We start from the raw sequence: 21713 nt of genomic DNA on the forward strand, positions 1-21713 counted from the left end.
TTAGCATTAGTGAATGGTTATCTGCCCCCCCCCCCCCCCCCGCTTAAGAATTTTTGAAATACAATTAAAACGTATTACAGAACATTATATCTCGTTATCTGAACTTCCTGTATTTGAATGCGGGATTTAGAAGCTCAGTACTTATTAGTACGGGCATGAAGGAGTTTCGGTGCTACAGAACGTAGGAACATATTTTCGTGCATATCCCTTTAGTGCTCAACTCTGTGTGCAGCAACGAGAAACAGGTATATTGCTGTTTTAAGAGATGCGAAAATCACATTTTACATATTTTTGTTGTTTTTGGGAGATTTGAATAAAAGATACTTATAAGCACCGTCAGAAACTTAAAAGCTTATTCTGAACATTTAAACGAAATAAAATACACATATCTGTCGTAGTACGTACGAACACAAATGATACAATACACCGAGATGTTAATGATGAGAAGATTTTATTGAAAGAACTGGTGTTTCCTTTTTTTTGTACTAAACTTATATATCTAAATTTGACATACACTATCTATTCAAAAGAACGTTAAAAATATAATTATAAATGGTGGTTTACTAAACCTTTGACAAAACCATCTAAGCAACAAAAATACATATAAACAACTACCCGTCGACATTATTATAAGGAAACCATTTACTGGTACCGGTATTAGATAAATGATTTCAAACCTTGACCTAAACAAGGTATACCACATATCTTTCGCTAAAAATTAAATAACACAAATTAAAATTATCGTTACAAACTAATATTGTCATATGAAGTAAGTTTACCGAAGATCCGACCAAGCCAAGTTTCACACGCGTGATACAATGCACGCAGCACAAGTCGGCACCAGTTTCGAACCGAATCTTATGACAGATGGAAATACAGGTTCACGCATGCGTGACGTTTCCAAGGATTCAAGTACTGACATGCAAGAGCGGTCGTAATGCGCTGAAATCACAAAACAGTGGTCGAAAATAACAGCAAGACTTTTAAGTACTGTCGGACATTAAACGGGCATAATCCGAAACTCTTCGCAACTAAATTCCACATTCCGTGAATAAACGAAAGGACTTCCTAGTGTACAGACAATACGATCTTACCCAATGCCTCGGTTTCAGTGTGCTCAGGTTGCTGCTGATGAAGCACTCATCTTAACCAAGAGAACAAATTTGTTGGTGTCTCATATTTCTTAAGATTCATAAAATTATATTTGTCAAACTCTGCGTGGTGTCACTTCCTTCGCGGGTAGATCGCTTCAACGCGGAAGAAGAGACAAATGGAAGCAGTAATTGGGACATGTTTAGGGGGCGAGGATGGATGACAATGTGATACGAAATTGTGCGCAGTTAATTTAGCAATGATCTTCGGAGTGAACTTTCTCACAACCGCCATCCCAATAATACGAATTTCGTTATAAACACTTGTTTTCAAAACTGTTGCAATTCAGCCTGTGTAGGTCATCGATCACTTTTGAAGTTTCCACGGGACTCCTTCAGCACACGCCACTGGAAATAAAACTTCATTCAGTAGAGGGACACAAACCGTAGTGACTTTACTACTCTCCTTTGAATGGTGGCTGGGAATTTAAGTACCCACCCACGAAAATATATGGAGCACTTCGAGGATTAATCTTTGGAAACAAATGAGCTCCGACGTCACAATTTGCGCAGCTTTATTGGGCCTAGCCGGGTTTTCGTCTCGGGTTTGCTGGAGAAAATCGCTGTCGTAAATTCATTATGAGCCTGCATACCTGGCTGCTTTCGTGCGTTATTTATTCCAGAAAGTTCTTCAACGGTTTTAACACTCAATCGGCTTTGCCTGACTATGTTTAAATGGGATTCAGTTTAACTCTGACCTTTCGCATCAAGGCAAAAACGGCCGTTCGGGTCAACATTTCCGAGGTGGAATGAAAATAAAATGCGAAATAAAAAAATTAATTCGAGTTTTGAAAACGGCCGTCATAAAAACACAATTGCTAGAATGGACGGGAAATAACTAGTGCCATTCACTCCATTCACTTTCAATAACATTTCAATTTTCTTTGTTATCACGTTGATATTGCGATACAATGGAAACCATTGTTTCGGGGGAAAATCGTGTGCACCAGAATTATGAATAGTGCTAATCGATTTTTTCGGTTTGACTTTTTAGTATCGCACGTTCGGCCATATTTGCATGTTGCGGCTAAAATTCACGTATATGGCGGCCGGATCTATTATGCAAATTACTGTTTAACAAAGTGATTTTTTCACTTTTGTAGTTTACTATTGGGGCGTTTCGACGGGAAATTACAATGTGGCACCATAGAAAATTACTGCAAGACAAAGGCTTTAAAGCGTGAAACTTCAACTTGGGCGTATCTTTCCTCATTCATAAATGGTTCCATCCGGTCTTTCTTAATACTTTGCGCCACGAAGAATCTGCATCAGTCTCGTTCTCTTATAAAATGCTTTAGATTCCTATTCATGCGTACTGGACTAATTTCCTGTCGAAACATGCATAGTCCCCGCTTATCAACTAAACAACTGCACCAAATCACAACGAAATGGTCTTAATATAACATCTGTGCCTCCTCAGTTCTCCCCAAAGTCTCATTAAAAATTCTCCTCGTTTACAATTTCTGGGCTTCCATGCTGTAAAACTCAATCATGTAACCCACATTGGGGCTTCAGCAGAAACATTACAAGAGGGAAAATGAAATCTGTCACCCAATTCGATATTTGGTTTTGAATCAAAATCGATTATTGGAAACTGGATGATATTCAGATTTTTGTTTTTTTCTGAGAACAATTTTAAACCATCAGAAAATACCTCTTTGGTTTGTGTTTAATTCGACACTAGCTTGGTGTCAGCTTTGGGTCATTGATCTCTTTCAAAACCTTTGTTACAATGCATTATGAACAATATGAGGCTATTTTGTGGCGCAATGAAGGATAGTTTCTCTACATTACCGATTCTCTGTAATCGCAAAATGAATGCGGAAAGAATTTTGCAGCAAAATTTCCAAATATAATTTTCTGAAGTCGAGAATCCTCTTAACAAAATATTGGGCATGAACAACACATGGACAAATTTCTACAGTCAGTGCTCTAGAGTTAAGAGAAACTTAACAGAATGTTGCCTACTCCAATCTCGCTTATGCTATTTTTTTAAGTAAAATTTTGCGGCAATAATTACTTTCAAATGTAGCAGAATCTCAACAAAATATTGGGTATAACACGAAAAATTCTAGAATCATTTTTCTCTACAATTTCACCACAAAAATGTCTACATTCAATGCTCTGGAATGAAGCAAAATCTTAACAGAAAGCTGAGCCTCAAGAGACATCTCTACATTACTACCGCTTTTCTACCATCGTACGATTACCTTCCTAATGAAGCCGGAAAGAAGTTCGTGTCATATTTACACCGATTGGGGGTAGGAGTTTTATAAAAAAAATTCCAACAGTAAAATTGCGAATAATAATTTCTAATGTGAAAATATATGAATGTTTTTTTGTAAGGAATTTAAGGCCAAGAGGAAAATTATTCATACCTTTGTTAAATATTCATCCATGCCAGAGGTCGAACATGATTCGAATGATTCGGTCCTATGGCACAAAGTGCAAATTATTATTCCGCAAACGTAACATAATTTCAGCAAACACATCCGCCGTATCGAGTTTGCAAAGTGAGCTACAACAATAATCGACAACAGAAAAAGCATGCACGATCGTCCATCACGTTCACGCAGATATCAAATTATCGAAACGTTTGTAAATAGCTATCAATATTAATGTTTCATTTGTACTTATTGGAAATGTCAATTTACTTCAATGCTCGTCACAAACATAGAAATTTAATGAACACGTTTCTGAATTGATGACGATCTATCGAAAAGGATTTATGAGCCCTTTCCTGGAAGATGAAAATAAATCAAAAAATCTCTCCCTTTCTAGGAATATATAACTGACTAAAAAGTGGAGCCTCCAAATGAATAGGCACGTTAATTGCGAGCACCTTACCCGACTAGAATAAATAACGACTCAGACTCGCTTTCTGAATACGAAATATTTGTTTTGCCATTTGGTAAATACGGTAGAACTCATTTTCACATGGCTCTATGGAAATAAACTCTGTGATAAGTAGATGGCGACAAAAAGTGTTATTTATAAGGACTCTGCCCGCATACAGACTACAGTCTTCATGGAAGGATTTTCCGTGTTTGCTGAAATGCATGATGCATTGTCGGCTGCAAATTGCTCAGGATTCATTAGCTTTTGTGCCTTTTGTCGAGATTTTTCTTCTGCTCCTGCATATTTCGCGAGATAACAAGCTGTTGCTCGTTGAGTCTATTTATAATCTAAATAGGTGAATTTTTGTCTTGTTTGTGCTGAGCTCAACTTTGCGGCATAATGAGAGGCATCTGCATTATGTATTCGAGTGATAGGGGAGTTTTAGTCACTCTGAGGACTGATGAAATTATAAATTGGAATGGTGGTTAAAAGTTGCCACCGTCAATATTATTTAGCTCAAATTTCGTTATATTGGTTTATTGTTTTTGTCAATTATTTCTTCGAAATGAAATTAATGCAGGGAAATTCGAAGTGTCCATTAAAATGGACAACATCATAACGTTGGTTAATGTTAGAAGAGACGGCGACTCAACGGTTCAGAGACTGGCAGAATTACCGAACATTCTATAAATTATTATAAAGTTCGTCGGGCATATGCTCCTTATTGACTTCTTATGATCTCTGTGACAACGTTATTTGACGCATTTTTAAAATAATTAACCTATGATGGAATTAAAACAAACTAAACATCCGTAACTTTAATTAAAGTATACACCTTAGTCCAATCAATCAGCTGACTTTCTTGTATAAGCTACCCAATATTTCGAGAAACTCGTCTAATAAATTATGAATTTATTGGGCTATTTTTGCTCGTAGATGTCATCAACACGAATTACCTGACCAGGTCACTCTGATAACGTGGTGTTCAGAACATAAGCCCTGAAATTGTATCTTCTTCAATTTCAAGTGTTCCGTGTGTTGTTGATTGTATGTTTAATGCGAAATCATGAAATTGGCACTATCTGTGTTTCCCGATTGCGACTCCATTGATCTGTTCTCAGGAAATCCATAGTGAGTATGAGCCCAGATTAGATTTGAACCTATATTCTCCATTCCTCATCTTGCAGCCAATTTCGTGTGGATAATTCAAATCGAAGACTTTATAGAGTGTCCAGCTTTTGAATTTACTTTTTATCGCTTAACACGCAGTTAACACCACTAGCTTTATCTTTGTCACAGTCATCCACTTCCCCCTCCATCACCACTATTTGTATAAGATTTCTCTTATTTCAACCCCTAGATATATGATTATACTATTTGCAATTGCTACAACTTGGAAGTCGTATGTATTCATAAGAGCTGCGTTTGGTATCCACGAGAAAGTCTATCTTTCCCTCTACCATTATTCGTTTAAAAGTTTTCTCATTACATTCGGTTAGTGCTAGATACTTCGTGATTTTCTTTTGCAAATAGCCAACTTTATACCACTATTTTCAGCGATAATATCCGCATTTTGTTTCCTTAAAATCCTTAATAACTGTTTTTCATGCTATTCATCCATAATTTTAATTCTAGAGGCTTTTACTCAGGCAACAACTTAGAGTTTTCAGGTTTCTTTATATTTGTATCAATCATCCATAACTTATTAGAAAAGTTTTTCTGTCATCCATTAAAAAAGGTAAAGCTTTAAAAAATAACTAAAAAAATCTCTTTCTGGGAAAATTTAGAGTGAGTTCACTTGCAAAATATTGAGAGTTATTTGCGGCACTTTTAACAAACTGATTTTGGAATATTTTAAATCAACGTTCCTTGTTGCAAAGTTTTTTGGCGGGAAACGCTGAAAAAATATAGTTGAGTTTTGCAATTAACATAGAGCTTTTAATAGAGAATGAAAAGATCTCTCAAATACGGCCTCGAAAGCTCACAGTTTCAAATGAAAAATATTATAATAAAAGTTATCAGAAGAAGCTTGAACATGGAGATGATCTTTCTTCGTCGCAGGATGTGGTGTCTAAATCTAAAATTCATTTTTTATAAGAATGCACTTGAAATACTAAATTTGGTATTTTCGACAATAAAGCGCATTAAACTAAAGTTTTCGTTTTCCCTCAAACTCAGTCAAATCCACGCTTTTGGCACTTAAAACATTTTACTGCAGGTCCCCAATTGCAAACTTTTCCACCGTGAAAGTTTAAGAATGAGCAGAAAAGTTTTACTGTGACTCAGATGATCTATTAAATTATTTAGGAACTTTTATTGCAGGTATCTGAATCATTAGTATGAGTCGCGAAGAGCGCCATTAGTATAAAAAATTTAGGAAGAGCATCACAATCCACCTCGAGGTTTGCCTAGAAAAAATAACTATGGAGATCGGCAAATGTATCCAATAAGTTGCAGAAAATTTCCGAACAATTTATATCCACAGGGTGAGTCGGGATGATCGTGCCAAACTTCAGGAGCGTATTGTACATGAAAAATAAATGTAAAAAAACTCAAATGTTGTTATCCGATTTTCGTTTGTTTACAAGTTATAGCGTAAATAAAATTAAAACATAAAATTAAAAAAATTAATAAATTTCATAAGAAATTCCATAAATTAACGTTTGGATATCATAGTAAATGTTCAAAAATATTGCCATTAACTTCTAAACATTTTCGGCTTCGTCTATGAAGAGCATTCGTTGCGCTCCTGATTGTTTCATGTCTTTCTTTAATAGCAGCTGCAGCATTTCTAATGCGTTGAATTAGTGCATCTTGAGTGTCCACTTTTACCCTGTACACTTCAGTTTTAAACCAACCCCACAAACAATAGTCTAGTGGTGTGAGATCTGGAGACCTTGGAGGCTAACTCATAGGGCCACCACGACCAATCCAACGTATTAATTTATGGAATATCTTATGAAATTTATACATTTTTTTAATTTTATGTTTTAATTTTATTTACGCTATAACTTGTAAACAAACGAAAATCGGATGACAACATTTGAGTTTTTTTACATTTATTTTTCATGTACAACACGCTCCTGAAGTTTTGCACGATCCTCCCGACTCACCCTGTATAAGGCCAAGACATGAACTCAACTTGTGAATTTTGGTATTTGATGGGGAACTAAAGAAAGCAGTTCTTTTACTGAGGCCGACTGATAAATTGTCTTATAAAGCAAATTTCTTCTCAACAATAGAGAACTCGGTACCTTTTAATCTGCTTATTTTCCTTTCAAGATTTTACTTGAAGACGTACACGTAATAAATAATGTAATTCCATTGTGGAAAGCCACATCTATGCTATTAAAAATATATATTATTCATTCCTTTTATGCTCAAAACTGGCATAGTCTAAAGCAGGAGAGAGCACGATAGCGGCATACAAATTAAAAATTTCAAAGGAAAGCACTGCATGCATATCCCTTTCTCCCTTTCATAATCCATCATGCGGAAAATAAAGGTTATTCTAAAACTCAGAGATCCATTTTCAGTTTTATCGATTTTGCTCACCGAGGTGATCGTCAACACTGGACACTGGCAAGAGTTTGTTTGGAGCAGTCGTATATCATTGAAAAGTTTCATTAAATCAATTTGAATAGTGGATATCAGATTTCACGAAAATGACGATGGTGAGTGAATGATGGACTAGTCAAAATCGATCTAAACTGGCGAGAAATCGTTCTTTCTGTTACAACTTTGATTTGATTTGACGATTAGTGAATATCTTCACGATGGTTCTCAGCGAAAGCCTCAAAGAGTGAGTCACAAGTATGAAAACTTTTGAATGGATAATTTCAAAGTCTCCGATAATCGGAGGCCACTAAATTGTAATAATCTGAAAACTTGACTTCACAACATAGAGGAACACAACTTGTCGCTGATGAGAAACTAAATTTTTTATGTGGAGGATTTGACCAGAGCAAAATATGGAGATTCATTATGTTCTTCCGTGCTACTGGAATCCACAGACTTCCAAATGACGTCGGTTAATCTGCCCCAAGAAGACATATTCCACCGATAGAGATCTAAGATTAAATGAGCCTAGTGCGAGTGAGTGAGTCAAGTGAACGAAATGAGTCTACCCTAACCTACTCTGCGTACAATTAAATCATGGGATTTCTCTCGAACCTTCGAGAACTTAATACCAAGCCAGATTATATCCCTCCATACACCATTATCAAAACTTATCCGACTTCGAACAAAAGTTTTAGTGTAGTTCTAAATCACTTTTCTTAGCACGACTCAAGAACTCGAGGAAGTCACGTAATCCATTGATTGTATATATCGTATATCCATGCAAACGTAGCGTTCAATCGCGGAACTAAGCTACTTATCGAACTTACTTTTGAAATATTTATCCGAAAGTTGTTGTTTGGAAGTGACTGCTCGTAGGAATATACGGCATAAAGCATGTTCTTGAAAGAATCAATGGATTTGCCATTTACGCAGAAAACTTTATCTATTTAAACTTTCCTGACAAGGCTTCACAGGAGCAGCAGCTGCCTTGGAATAAGTTAAAGTTAATTGACTGTGATATAGGAGCACTTGCCTTCAGAGGAATAAACCTGCTGTTTTGACTTCACTGACACCTGGAGCTTTAAGTTGAAGTCTCAAGACTTCCTAGCAAGTCAAATTTTAAACGGTTTACCCCGAAACCGTTTTATCTGAATAATGCGGGCGTGTCTTCGCCTCCATTGAGTGGAATAACGGGGAAGTCATTGCCGCCACGCATTGAAAACTATAAAAGGAATAAGGTACGTGCAAAGAATGTCGATTTTTTAACCTTCCTCTTCGATACATTGAACCAGACAACATCTTTATGATGCAATAAAAAACCGTACGGAGAGACAAATATTTCGGTCTCGGGGGCGTTTCGAAAACGTTTGGTTTTGCTGGGGGTGAATGAGGGCAGCTGTTCCTTTGTGTAAAGGCGACAGGGACATTACTTGCCTTCTTCAGTAACTTCGGGTGGGCAATATTGGAGGTCATCTAAAATCTCAGCACAATACTCTATTTTTATGGCATTCCATCTACTTAAATTTAGTCACAATCCACCATCTTGCTGAACCCAAAGGTTTAAAAAACATAAAAAGTAAATAAGCAAGGTCGCGTAAGGAGCACGGGGGCATAAGAAGGAGCAAAACGCGCTGGGGGCCAAACCTTTAGGCTCGTTAATTTTCTGTTCCTATGTTTTGCATATAATTCCTACAAGAGACTGCTGCATTTCGGAAGAAGAACTTCGCTGCGAATTAACCTGAACTAAATAATTGATAGCAGGAAGGAATTCGCTGTGAAGGAGCTTGCTGGGCACTGGTCCCAGAAGATCTCATATATCGGAGAAACTGTTGAAATGTTAGTTAAAGTAGAGAGAAACTGCTCGATATTGGAGAATTGGTAAGGTCGAGTTCGCTTCACATGCGACGTGAGTTATTTAAAGGAAAAATACACACACCGTCATAAGTCTCGGACCCCCCAATTATTATTCAACCAACTACGCTGTTTGTGTTTATATTGTTTATTATGTGTTTAAAAGTAAGTATATTATTTTTTAAGAAGTTTTCATTTTTACAAAAACTTTTAGAAAATATCAATCTACGGAAAAAATTGTTTTGTAGAATTATGCATTTTCTAAGGATGCTTTATTACAAACAAAATTCTATAAAACATCTCTTGTGAAAATAGGAAACAATTTAATAATTGTATGTACGTAACAACAATATGACCACCTGTATTATTGAATAATGTATTGTCGCGTCTATGCATTGAAACAATCAACGTGTTCACAATTTCCTGAGGGTTGTTGTTCCATTCTTCTTGTGCAGCCACAACAAACTTGTCAACATTTTGTGGTGGATGAATTCGACCGCGAATCGCTCTAGCTGCAAAATCCCACGTGTTCTCAATCGGATTCATGTCTGGAGAGTTCGCTGGCCAATTTAATCGAGTAACTTGCTTCTGCTTCAGTTCCTCTTAGACTCTCCTTGCGCGATGCGACATCGCACTGTCGTCTGTAAAATTGAAGTTGCCCCCAATTCGTCGTGCAGGCGATAGATAATTGACCTAATGATAGTTTCCATGCAAACTTGACTTGTTATGTTTTGATTTACGGGAATTAATGATGGGCGATGACTGAACATTATTCGACCTCCAAACACTATTGTCCCGCCATTGTACGGAGCAACTTCCAATGGATAACTTAATCTTTCGTGACGATTTGGTGCTCTCCATACCCTTTGCCAGTTGACATCGCTTACCAATCCCAATCTGGATTCGTCGATGAATAATACCTATCGCCATTGTCGTAGAACCCAATCCCGATGTTCCCTTCTCCACTGCAAGCGGACAGTTCTGTGTCATGGAAGAAGCCTGAGCACCCTTAATAACGGTCTGCTTGCAGGTAGATTTGCTCTATGAAGTTTTCTGCGAACTGAGGAGGTTCATATGGCAGTCCGGAACGTCCTTTGAAAATGAGCTCGAAGGGCTGGAGCTGTAGCATTTCGGTGCCTTCGTGTGTATTGCACCAAATATCGGTCTTGTCTTTCGTTTGAAACTCGTAGGTGCCCACTACGTGGATTTCCTTCAGTAGTTCCTGCTTGTTGGTACCTGTGGACAATTCGCACAACTAATGGCCTTGGAATGCTCAACATTTCAGAAATTTGGTGGTTTGAATGTCCAGTATCATACGAGGTAACTATCTTTGCCCTATTAAGCTGACTAATTTTACGTTCTGCCATTATAATACCGAAAAAGTTTAAATGTTCCTTCACCAAACGTACAAAATAAGTGACCATATTTGCGAATAAAAATCCAAATGTCCAACATCTTTATCTTCAAGTTCATTATTATTTTTTGTTTTCAAAATAACAAACCTTTGTCCATTATAAAATACAACCAAATAAATAAAATATAAAATTTGTTTATACAGGGTGTGCAAGACTTTTGACGGTATGTGCATATCTAAGTAGTTGTCAGGTACAAAGAAGAAAACCTGATGACTTTCAGAGAAACTACCCTTCGAGCAATTTTTCAGTATAATAGAAAGTTTGGAAGTGAGTTACGGAGGATAATACGAAATTTCCTAAAATATACATAATGTCGAGGAAAATGGGGTGGGTGGTCGTAATCCAACAATACTGATTGCCCCAGTTCAGGACTTCAGTGATTTCCCATTTAAAAGACGTGCAGCAGGTTTCTACGAGTAATTTTGTTAGGGATTCCCGCTAAAAAACTTTATTTGTACCATGTGTAAACGAGGGTTACTTAAGACTAAGACCCGGTAAATTTCCCAAACCGTCACCTTGATACTATGTAATTAAAATATTATCACATCGTAAACAGAGCATAAATCCTACCCACTGAAAATCTAATTATCGTTGAGACAACAATATTCCGGCTTTCTGGATATTCCAACTTAGGCAAAGTGCATTTCCGTGACACTAAACACATGTGAATAATCCATTATATGTACCATACATTCATATGTATTACGCAATAGCTACAGTATCGTTCTTCGTTTCATGTTCATTTATTCAATTAAGATCTAATTTCGTAAGTCCACAGTTTTCGCTATTTTATCGGAAAAATTTATGGGTACTCTGTGAAGTTAAATACGGAATATCGGTTTCAATTAAAAGCGTGCAGGCTCCAAACTTATGAGCCATAATGGCTAGATCCAACTAAGCATAAAATTAAGCAAATGACGACCAACAAGCCAATTAATAACTTTAAACTACCGATCTATTATTCAACACAAACTGATTGCTGGAATTATGTTTAAATTGCAGGTTAAGGGTTCCAATGCGGCCATTGTCAAAATGAAATATTATATGGCACTGGATCAATATAGGGTGCTTTGCCCCATCAATTATTGTCATTTATTTTGAATGCACAACCAGCAAACTGATGCCCAGATTTAGGGCTACACAGAGAGGCTTTTACCTTCATGATGGCTCCAAAAAGGCACATACCTGAAACAAATAAATATTGTTAAGTCTGGGACAAACTTTTAACAAAATATTGAATGCACTTCCTCAAAGAAAACATAAACACACAGCGGCGACGTCGTCATAAGTCTAACAAAAGTTTTACATAGTTACCAGTAATATAACTTAGTTTTCCCTTACATCGCCTGCCTTATAGTTCAAGAAGTTTCCCATTTCATATATTCGCGTTTGCTGAGGAAATTTGGCGCTTTTATCCACTTTTCCGCCGAGTTTCCATCACCGCAAGTTTTCCGTGAAATTTCGCTCGGCTGATGCAAATGCCTTGTAATACTATACTGCTTGCCACACTTGAAACAACGTACAATATGTTAATTGAATCTTTGCGTACACGAAGTCACCGGTTATTGTACCTGAAAACACAATGGAGCCCTAAATGGGACAAGGTTGTTACATAGCCTTAACGTGATCCTGCATGTAGCATGTGCATGAAGTGACACGCTGTTGCTGCATTTATTTTATTATTTCCATTTCGTCTCTCTTAGGGCCGAATATTTAACGACCAGTTCAGGCGATAGCTGTCAGATAACAACTAACTGGCAGATAAAGTGATTTTTATTAGTTCTGTGGGAGTGAGTACAGTTATCCCAAACTGGCAGAGATAAATGATTTTACATGCAGTTTTAGCAGGGCGTTGAAGAACTATATCTTTGTGTAAAACTTAAAACAGATCTACTGCTACGCCGTTTATCTTAACTGTATCAACGTTACCACATCCAGTTTCCACTTGACCAATTAACGAAACGGCATTAAACCTGCATGCACATTCCCCTAAACTTTTCTGATTTGACCATTTTTGTAACTTTCGCAATTTTCGAGATACCCATACATCTATAGTGTGTCTTACGAATACAAAATAGCCATGTAAACAAATATACGCCACCTGCACGTGATCTGTTCAAGACGGGAGTAGTGGACAGGACCGTAGGAATTCCACTGTTACACAAGAATAAAAAAAAATAAAGTTCTGAAACTAATGGGTGCTAGAATTGGAAGATGTTTAGTGGATTTCAAAAATGTTGACGTCCTGTATATTAAGCACTCAAAAAGTTTAGTTCATATTCGATTATGCGCGGACAATAAATACTTTCGCGTCAAAACGAAACAAGTTCAACCCTGTAAAATATATTTTATGTTCGTAAAATATACTGTAGGCCCAAATTGGGGCCAATCTGTATAAGTTTTATGATCAGTGTGGTCTGGCTTTAACCATATTTTAGGCAGCTGTTCACGTCGAACGCAATAAGAATCCTCTTGGGTTTGGGGTATTCGGGACCGTTTGCGCTTATGATCCGCTTTAATTCCCTTAAGGCAGTTGAAGAACATCATAAACGCCATTAATAATTAGTAGTTCATAGTTCTTAACCATAATATTGCTAATTTAGTGGAAAAGCTAGAATGTGGGTTGCAAGGATTTTCATTACCCACCGCTAAGAACTAAACACGCCTGACTAATAAATTAATAACCATACTTATCTTGTCTTGGCTTGTCTTAACTTGTTTTCGCTTTATCCGAACCTTGCAATTTGTAACAAGTGGTAGCAACCTTAAAATGAATTAGTTAGACGGAAACACGGCCGATCCGATGGGGTACCAGCAAATGTTCAAGGCCAAAGACTTCTTCAAAATAGCGACGGAAGTAACTGGGTAAGCAGCAAGAGGCCCCTTGCGTTTGCCATATACGGGCAAACGACAAAAATGCAGAACATGCGGACTGTGATAATTACACTGACTTTCAAAAAAACCGCAACACCAAGAAGAACGCGTATTTGAAATTTTGGTATGATTTTAGACTTGTAAAGAGAAAAAAATGATAAAAATTTCAACTTCGTATTTTAATGCGATATGAAGTTTTTCTTTACTTTTTTATCTGTGACGATCGTTCTTTTTGCAATTTTTTTTACAGGCGGATAGCGATAAAGGTATTATTGTTAGTACCATATTGAATGTGTGGTAGTGCAAAATGCCTCGTGTACGCCAAAATGCAGTTTATCGGCAGTTAACTCCCTTTGAAAGGGGAAGAATTGTTGGTATGCATGAGGCAAGTTTACCATTCCGCGAAATTGCACGTGGATTGGATCGAAACGCATCAACAGTGCTAAAAGCTTGGAGAGATTGGTCTAACGAAGGGTCAGTAAATCGTCATCGTGGTAATGGCCGTCCAAGAATGACGAACCGACGCGAAGACCGGCGACTACGTCGTTCAGCGACAGGCGCCCCGTTTGAAACAATTCCGTCTCTTGGTGCTAACTGGGTAGCCACCCTAAATCGAAGGGTCTCCCTTGGTACGATGTATCGCAGAATTCGAAGTTTTGGACTAAATTCATATCGTCCTATGCGTCGGCTTCCATTATCTCGAAACCACGACTGGAGTGGTGTCGTCTGAGAGTGCAATGGGTGGATAAGTGGAGAAGAATCGTGTTCAGTGATTAGAGCCGATTTTGTTTATGGCGATCTCATGGACGGTTACGTGTTAGAAGACGCAGAGGAGAGCGAATAAATTTGGACTTTTTGGAAAGACGTCATTCTGATTTAATACAAGGTGTCATGGTTTGGGGTGCCATCCAGTATGGTAGTCGGTCTCCTCTTGTTTTCATTTATGATAGATTAAATGCTCAGAGGTACATTAATAGTGTCATAGAACCGGTTCTTGTACCATACATGCACGACCATCCTGGAAGCACATTTCAACAGGATAATGCGCGCCCACATGTAGCCAACGATATTTTGAGGTGTTTGGAAGCTGAAAATTTGGATACTTTGCCTTGGCCAGCTCGGTCTCCAGATTTTTCCCCAATAGAGCATGTATGAGATATAATGGGTCGGAGACTTCAACGTTTAGCTCGCCCTCCAGAGACCATAGATGAACTCCGCGAGCAGGTGCAGATTGCCTGGGATACAAAACCACAGGAAGATACTGACAATTTAATTTTAAGCATGCCACGTCGCTTACAACGAATGTATTAATTTAAGAGGAGATACCACCCATTATTAAATTATTATTAATTTTTTTCACTTATTCAAATTAATTTTCTTTTGATATTTTGATCGTTTTTGTCTATCACCCGACCCAACGTAATGCCAGAATTTCAAACGTGTACGATGTGTTCTTCTTGGTGTTGCGGTTTTTTTGAAAGTCAATGTATAACGGGACCAAAAATCTGCGAAAAACCTGTTTTTAAGTTACTAAACCGTTTTAAATATCCAAATTCATAGGATAGCGCCTAAGATTACCACCACACAGTCATTATAAAACGTCATGAGGCGAGGATTCAAAGCGCACAACCAGAACAGAACAGAAATAGAGCGCGAACTAATAACTTGCACTAAAAGGAAATGGGGCATGAAGTTTTCTAGAAATATTTTGTTTCGTAATATAACATTCGATTTATGCAGTCTGCTCTAATTCTGGTATAGAAATGATTTACTATTAATTAGTATAGTCGTAGTTAGATTTGGATAATAGAGTATAAAACAAAATGGCTTTGAATACTGATTTACAGTTAAACCCGAAAAACAAATATAACACCGAAATATTTAATTTACCGGATTTTCCCCGGTTCATACCCACAACGGGCAGAGTTCATTTAGCACGAGTTCCCATTGTCTGGTGTAACACATGCAACAAAAGAAAATTAATGTATCTTGGGTTATGCGCCGCTTCAATTTTATATAATGAAAAACCATATATTCTTTTGTGAGCGGCTGCGAAACGTTCATTAAGTTACATGGCCGTAATATATAGACAGATCCAACCGGACGCGTGGTTAATTGGTACTTAATTGTGTTTTCCTTCGCGTTGTGTGGTTTTGTTTCCTGAATATTGTACCAGGCGTGGTGTGTATTCAGTTTCCATTGTAGACAGGACTGATTATAATAAATTCTATTTGTGTTGGTGTTGTCTTGCAATATACCACGATAATTAATTTTCAGGTTGAGTTAACATTACGAAAAATAAAAATACTCACATAACGATTTCATTTGTACACCAAACTTGGTACTAGGCCCGTAAAACTTATAGAACGGTGAAAGTCTCTTTTTGCTGGATCATGTTGTTCTTGAGTAAATATTTATAACCACGACAGGACTTAATTCGTCGATATTCAGCATTTAATAAGGTGGGGAACCATTTTTTTCTAGTTCTTGTTCTTTTAGTAAGACCCTCTTCTTTCGATTTGACTTTTCATAATTAACTCTTGTTGCTCGATAAAAACTTTTTTATAGATTTTCTAGGTTCCTTACATCAGAATGCCTTCTATTAGGAAATCGTTGTTCGTACACCCGAGATGTTAATGAACAATTTTCACCACATGAACCAATTACATAAATCATACTAATAAGTTCTTGTTGAGTATACTTCATTTTGATGGCCAATTTTGAAATAAGCACTTAGCTATGAATACAGATTTTCCTAAAATAATTAATAATTCCATTAACTTTAAAATAAATATGACATTATTTTATACAAGAATATTAGATCTTCTTTTCGTTCTACCTTATTAAAAATTTTACCACAATATTGGAAAAAATCAAGAAAATTGAAGTTGAAAACATGAAAATTACAATTGTTATTGTGAACATGTTGTATGTGTTTTTCGCTAAACCAGACAAAAATTTTCTAAATTTAACTTAAGCTAACTGCGATATTATATTTTTTTGTGAAGCAATGCAAATGTCTAAAATTTCTTTTAAATTGTCATAGCTTCAAGTCACTGCGTTCCAGAGTGAAAAATCTGGGAACTAATAAAGACTTAAGAAAGGATTCTATCACATGAAAAAAAAGCAGGTGATGCTATTTTTAAAAAATAGCATTATATAAATAGTCTTATGGCGCTGCGCTGTTTTAGGACACCCTGTAGCGTTACTACTAACATTAAAATTTACCTCCATTAGCCTCATATACATACTCATAATTGATTCTGATATGAATTCTCAAATAAACTCATGGAACTCCGAGGGACTGCTAAATGGACACCCTGTATGTTTTTCTTTTGAATCAAGGTAGTCTAGCATCAGATATAAAATAAATTGAACTTAAATTTTAGACAAATAAGACTATGTAGCTTACATCAGCATAGCTCAAATTTCCAATTATCGCTTATGATAGGACATAATTCAATTCCCCTAGCCCTAATCCCTGCCCAGAATTCAATAAATCCCCGGCAAAGAATAATAACCGAAAGCTCGGTACGTAACACAGAATCCTAAAATATCGACAATCTTTGCTCTCTCGTCATAGATTCTCTATTCAATGGGCCTTTATTAAATATTCAAGCATCCGCGTTGAAAAGGAGTTTCATGTAAGTTTGATCAAATGCGAGAATCAGGTCAGGTACTTCATCAGCTTGTCAGTATGCAATTTGTAAGATTCCAGAGAAACGTAATAAAGTTCGTATTTGAAACTGATTATGTTTGATGTTTAGTTATGCATGAGACTCTCTGTTGCATGCAAGATTAAATGCTTTCAATATCTAAAGGAGCGTGTAGCAAAGCAGATAGAAGAGAGCTTAATAATAGACTAGATATTGCGCTTAGAGTGGAATATGAATGAAAAGATTCTTGACAATGAGTCTTCATGGGAAAATTTGTCTGTCCTGAAACCCATAATGCTCTCTAGACTTTTGCCAGAAATTTTCCATCTCGAGTGAAAAGGATCTCCAGAGGCATGGGCAACGTTCAGAGCCACGGAATATAATTTGTACATGTCTTATAAAAGTTTCCATGAATCCTACTTTTGACGGTCCCTATACGTGTCTGGCAGATTTCCATTTCACGTTGCTGAATTCCCTTGGGCATCTTTAAATAACGCCGCGTTCCAGCTTCTTAACACCAAGCGGGGATAGTCGAAATACGCGTTACTCTCCGTAATATTTCATATCGGTCCCAGGGCTCCCTCTGAAAATTTAAGTCTCTGGTTTCAGCCCCTAAAACGTGCCTCCATTGAACAGATCCCTACAGAAACTTAATTAACCTAATTGCCTGTTTTTCGGCTCAGCGAACGAGCATTGGCGATTTTTATCGTTTTATGAGAAAACTTGGGACTGTAAGGAGTTTTCTAGGTACCCATTTTCAGTCGGAAGCACTGCAGTTGTAACTATCTGTTATCAGAGTTTCAGAGGGACAACACTTCGTCTTCTTGTCCCTACTGGCTATAGACTGCAATTGAAGTAACTAAGTGGGGTGTTAGAACGGTCCTGGGAATACGCTGACTCGACATTTTGGAAAATTTCGATGCGAAGGAAAGTTAAAGAAAAATTATTTGTTATACATAGAGTGTTCCAACTGAGAGCGACTGTTTCACACATAGTATTTTGAAGACCATTCATTTCCGCTGCTGATTTGCATAGAGGCTTATATCCAGAACCCAAATTCTTCCTGAAGCATTTCCATCGTGCACTCATTTCCACGTGAAGAAATCCCAAATTAATACATCACAATTTATAAAAGATGCAGTGACGTTGATGAAGGGCCAAAGTAAGATGTGGTATAAGAACAATGGTGTTGACACAGAAAGATATGACAAGGGCTAGGGTCTTTATTGTATTACCAGGAAAACGTATGGTCCTGTTTGCAAAGATAAACATATTGCGGATGATTAAAGAGCCCTGGAACATACATTTTATCCTAAATTTGATTTATGTGCCATAGGGGAAGCAAGTGTGCACCTTAGTTTACAATGTAACATGTTAACGAAGGCGGGCGCAAAGTGAAGACATTTTCCGTCGAAATTATCATTTAACCGCCGTAATTTAGCCAGATTGCACTTTTCCTAAAAATATTCCGGGGCCCGAACCATTACTTCCAGGTGACATGGAGTTTACTGTCTGTGCAAACACCATCAGCGATGATTAATTGACCTCAAGGCCTAACAAATTAGGTAAGATGACAAATGATTTTGTTACTTCTAGGGCTACGAAGGGTAAGGACGTGTCCTTGCTTGACAAGCCAGTGGAAAATGGAAAATCCTACGGACTTTGACGAAGGGTTTTTGCATATGGAGCAGTTTCGGAGGGTATTATGTTATTAACTAGTTCTGAATATATCTCCTAAAAACAGATTTAAAAGATGTGTCTGGTTTGGACCGAAATTCGTTTAAATCAACGTCAAGTAAAGAAAAGCATACGAAGGAAGTTTTAATCAGATTGCATCCTGAAATTGCACGTATTCACTCCGCGGATGCGAATACGGATTTCCGGCAAGTTTCCTCTGAATCTTTCCCGAAAAATAGGCTTCTTGCACGTACAAGCTTCACCTGGAATTCAAAATTATTATGTAGACTATTTTCCTTCTATTTCAGGCCTGGAGTTGGTTAAATTGGAAACGAATCTAATTCCATAAACATATTATACGCCTTCATGGTAGCTTTAAATGAAATTCCAAGCCCCAAAGTAGGAAATTAGTAATGTAAGGTTTTAAGTTGGACAAATGAATTCCTTCGAAAGTTTCTCCTTCCTCTTCTCTATTACCTTTACAACTTAATAAGAACTTCAATTTGATAACCTTCGGAAAGTTCCATGATTTCCCAGCCAAGATAACCTGATGCATTTCATGCGGGGCTGAGGATAAAATATCGCATGCTGCTGTGTCATACTTGCATTCGATAGGTTTTTATAAAAATATTCAAGGAAGCATGCAGACAGCGATTTCCCGGCGATTCTTGCCAATCTGGGAAATCAGATGGCAGGTTTTATGCCAAAACGTATATTCTCAGATATTCGATTTTATATGACGACGAAATGGGAAAAATATGTGAAGTTGACAAGCCTCGAGTTTCGAATTTTTAAATGGGAACTAGAGTCTATTTTCAGATATTTGAATTTAATGCTGTTCTCATGATATAGAATAATTGTTACAGGACCAAGCATTGAAAATGCTGGTCATAGGGTAAGTTTTACGGGCCGGATCCATCCCGGGAATAGTCTGAAAGTGGATAGGGCTTGAAGGACTAAGATACTTTTACCATTCGACCACAACAATTTCTATTAAAGGTACCAAAGCATGATGCTACAGGCACAACCGAAATACACTGTTAACTTGGTTCCGGCCGTCATTCACCAATATTGGCATCATTTTTCTGCTGATGCCATGGGATTCTACTATTAAGACACCATTTCTGAACGTTTCAATTACACTAGATCATATTTCACCCGAAACAATAATACCCCTCACCGAAAAAACGTAATAAGGAAACTTTCGAGCTCGACGTTAAATCCAAGCTCGCCCAGTGAAAAGTTGCATATTTCCCTAAGAAAACGGGAATTCAAGAGATGAAAACTCACAAAACTCCATCAACTTCAGTCACGGATGATTTATAGGATGAACCTTGAGGAATCCCGAATAATTTACTGTGAAATCCCGGAACGGAGGGAACGATGTTCGAAACAAAGCCGTGCACTTTACATAGATCGTGTAATCGGTTTGGCTCGGGCCAAAGGAGTTGGCTTTTTTTAGGTTTTATACGTAGACCCGGAGTTTCCTATGGATTCTTAAATTATACTTTACACTGCAGAAGTTCACACTGTTTTACACAAGTACCGATGTACTCAACCAGTAAAATTCCCTCAATCGTTCCGCCACATCACGCGCTAAATCTGAAAGTTTTCCAGATCCAATTTATTTTAATCAGACTTTTTGCTATTTTCTGCTTTTGTTTCCAACAAGAACTTATAAACGCCAAGAGATCCCTTATTATTTTATCAAATCCCTTTCGTTTCCCAACAGGAAATTAAATTTACTTTCGTGTGTTAGTTGTGTAAATTCCCTCTCGCTCTCTAATTTTAACTTTGGAGCAGCCACAAAAAAGTAAAAATTATTTTTTTTATAGTTAAGAAAAAAATCGGTGCTGCATGGAAAACTTAGTTTAATGGCCGCCCATTGGGAATTCCATAGAAATAAAGAGAATAGGCCTTTCGGACCATGATTTGATTAGATTTTCGAATGGGGCCCTCAGACGGTACCTGCTTTCACCTTAATAAGCTTATTTTCCACATTGTAACGAGCTCGTTCGCAATAACCCGGTATCCGTTCGACCTTTTTGCACCTCCATATATTCTATTTTTGCCCTCCCTTTATTCGCAGTTTAAGTGAATGCGATGAATACATTTGAATTTGTAAGAGGGACATGTTTCCAGCTTCTTTCCAAAGTCAAGATGGACGTTTTATCGTCGAGACGAACTGATGAAATTCATGAATTTTATTTTAGACTACACTGGCGAGATTCTAACCGTTGATTTCATTGGGACATTGAGACCTTGTTTTTCTCAGTGGATCATTAGTGGAAGTAAAGTGATAAGTCCTATTCGTTTCATCTCATTCCTCGGATCGATTTTAACCGAATGTTGCGAGTCCAAATATGCAGATCAGCAGTGGTATGTCACAGTTCTATGGCACAAAAAAATTTTCCCTTTTTATAGTGTGGAGGTGGATTCAGGAAGATTAGGGTCTCAAGTTAGATTTCCTCGTCAAACTAGGACATTCGATACTGGACACGGTTGGTCCGGGCTAACTCTAGCCAAATTTCCCCAAGCTTACCTATCAATAAAAAACATTAATGTTGATCCTTCTAAAACACTGAAAATCTGTACTTAGCAGATTCTGATTGCGAATGATCTCTAAGATATTCTTAAATTGGCTTCTCGATATTTTGTCCAACCTCAAGGCAGAGTCAGGCTCTTGTCGA

General features: G+C 37.3%; 1 protein-coding gene across 3 annotated transcripts in view; it reads right to left on the bottom strand.

The window, feature by feature from the left end:
• LOC136341689 (nephrin-like) overlaps positions 1-21713 on the bottom strand; it is a 218784-nt gene that overhangs the window by 107881 nt on the left and 89190 nt on the right. The window contains exon 1 of one of the 3 annotated variants that reach the window (XM_066286921.1): positions 12131-12362. The exons of the other annotated variants lie outside the window; for them this stretch is intronic. The gene's annotated coding sequence lies outside the window, so the exon portion shown is untranslated. Of the gene's footprint in view, positions 1-12130; positions 12363-21713 lie in introns of those variants that run through there. 3 annotated transcript variants of the gene reach the window in all.

Source organism: Euwallacea fornicatus, chromosome 10, assembly GCF_040115645.1.
Source record: "Euwallacea fornicatus isolate EFF26 chromosome 10, ASM4011564v1, whole genome shotgun sequence".
Lineage (NCBI taxonomy): Eukaryota > Metazoa > Arthropoda > Insecta > Coleoptera > Curculionidae > Euwallacea > Euwallacea fornicatus.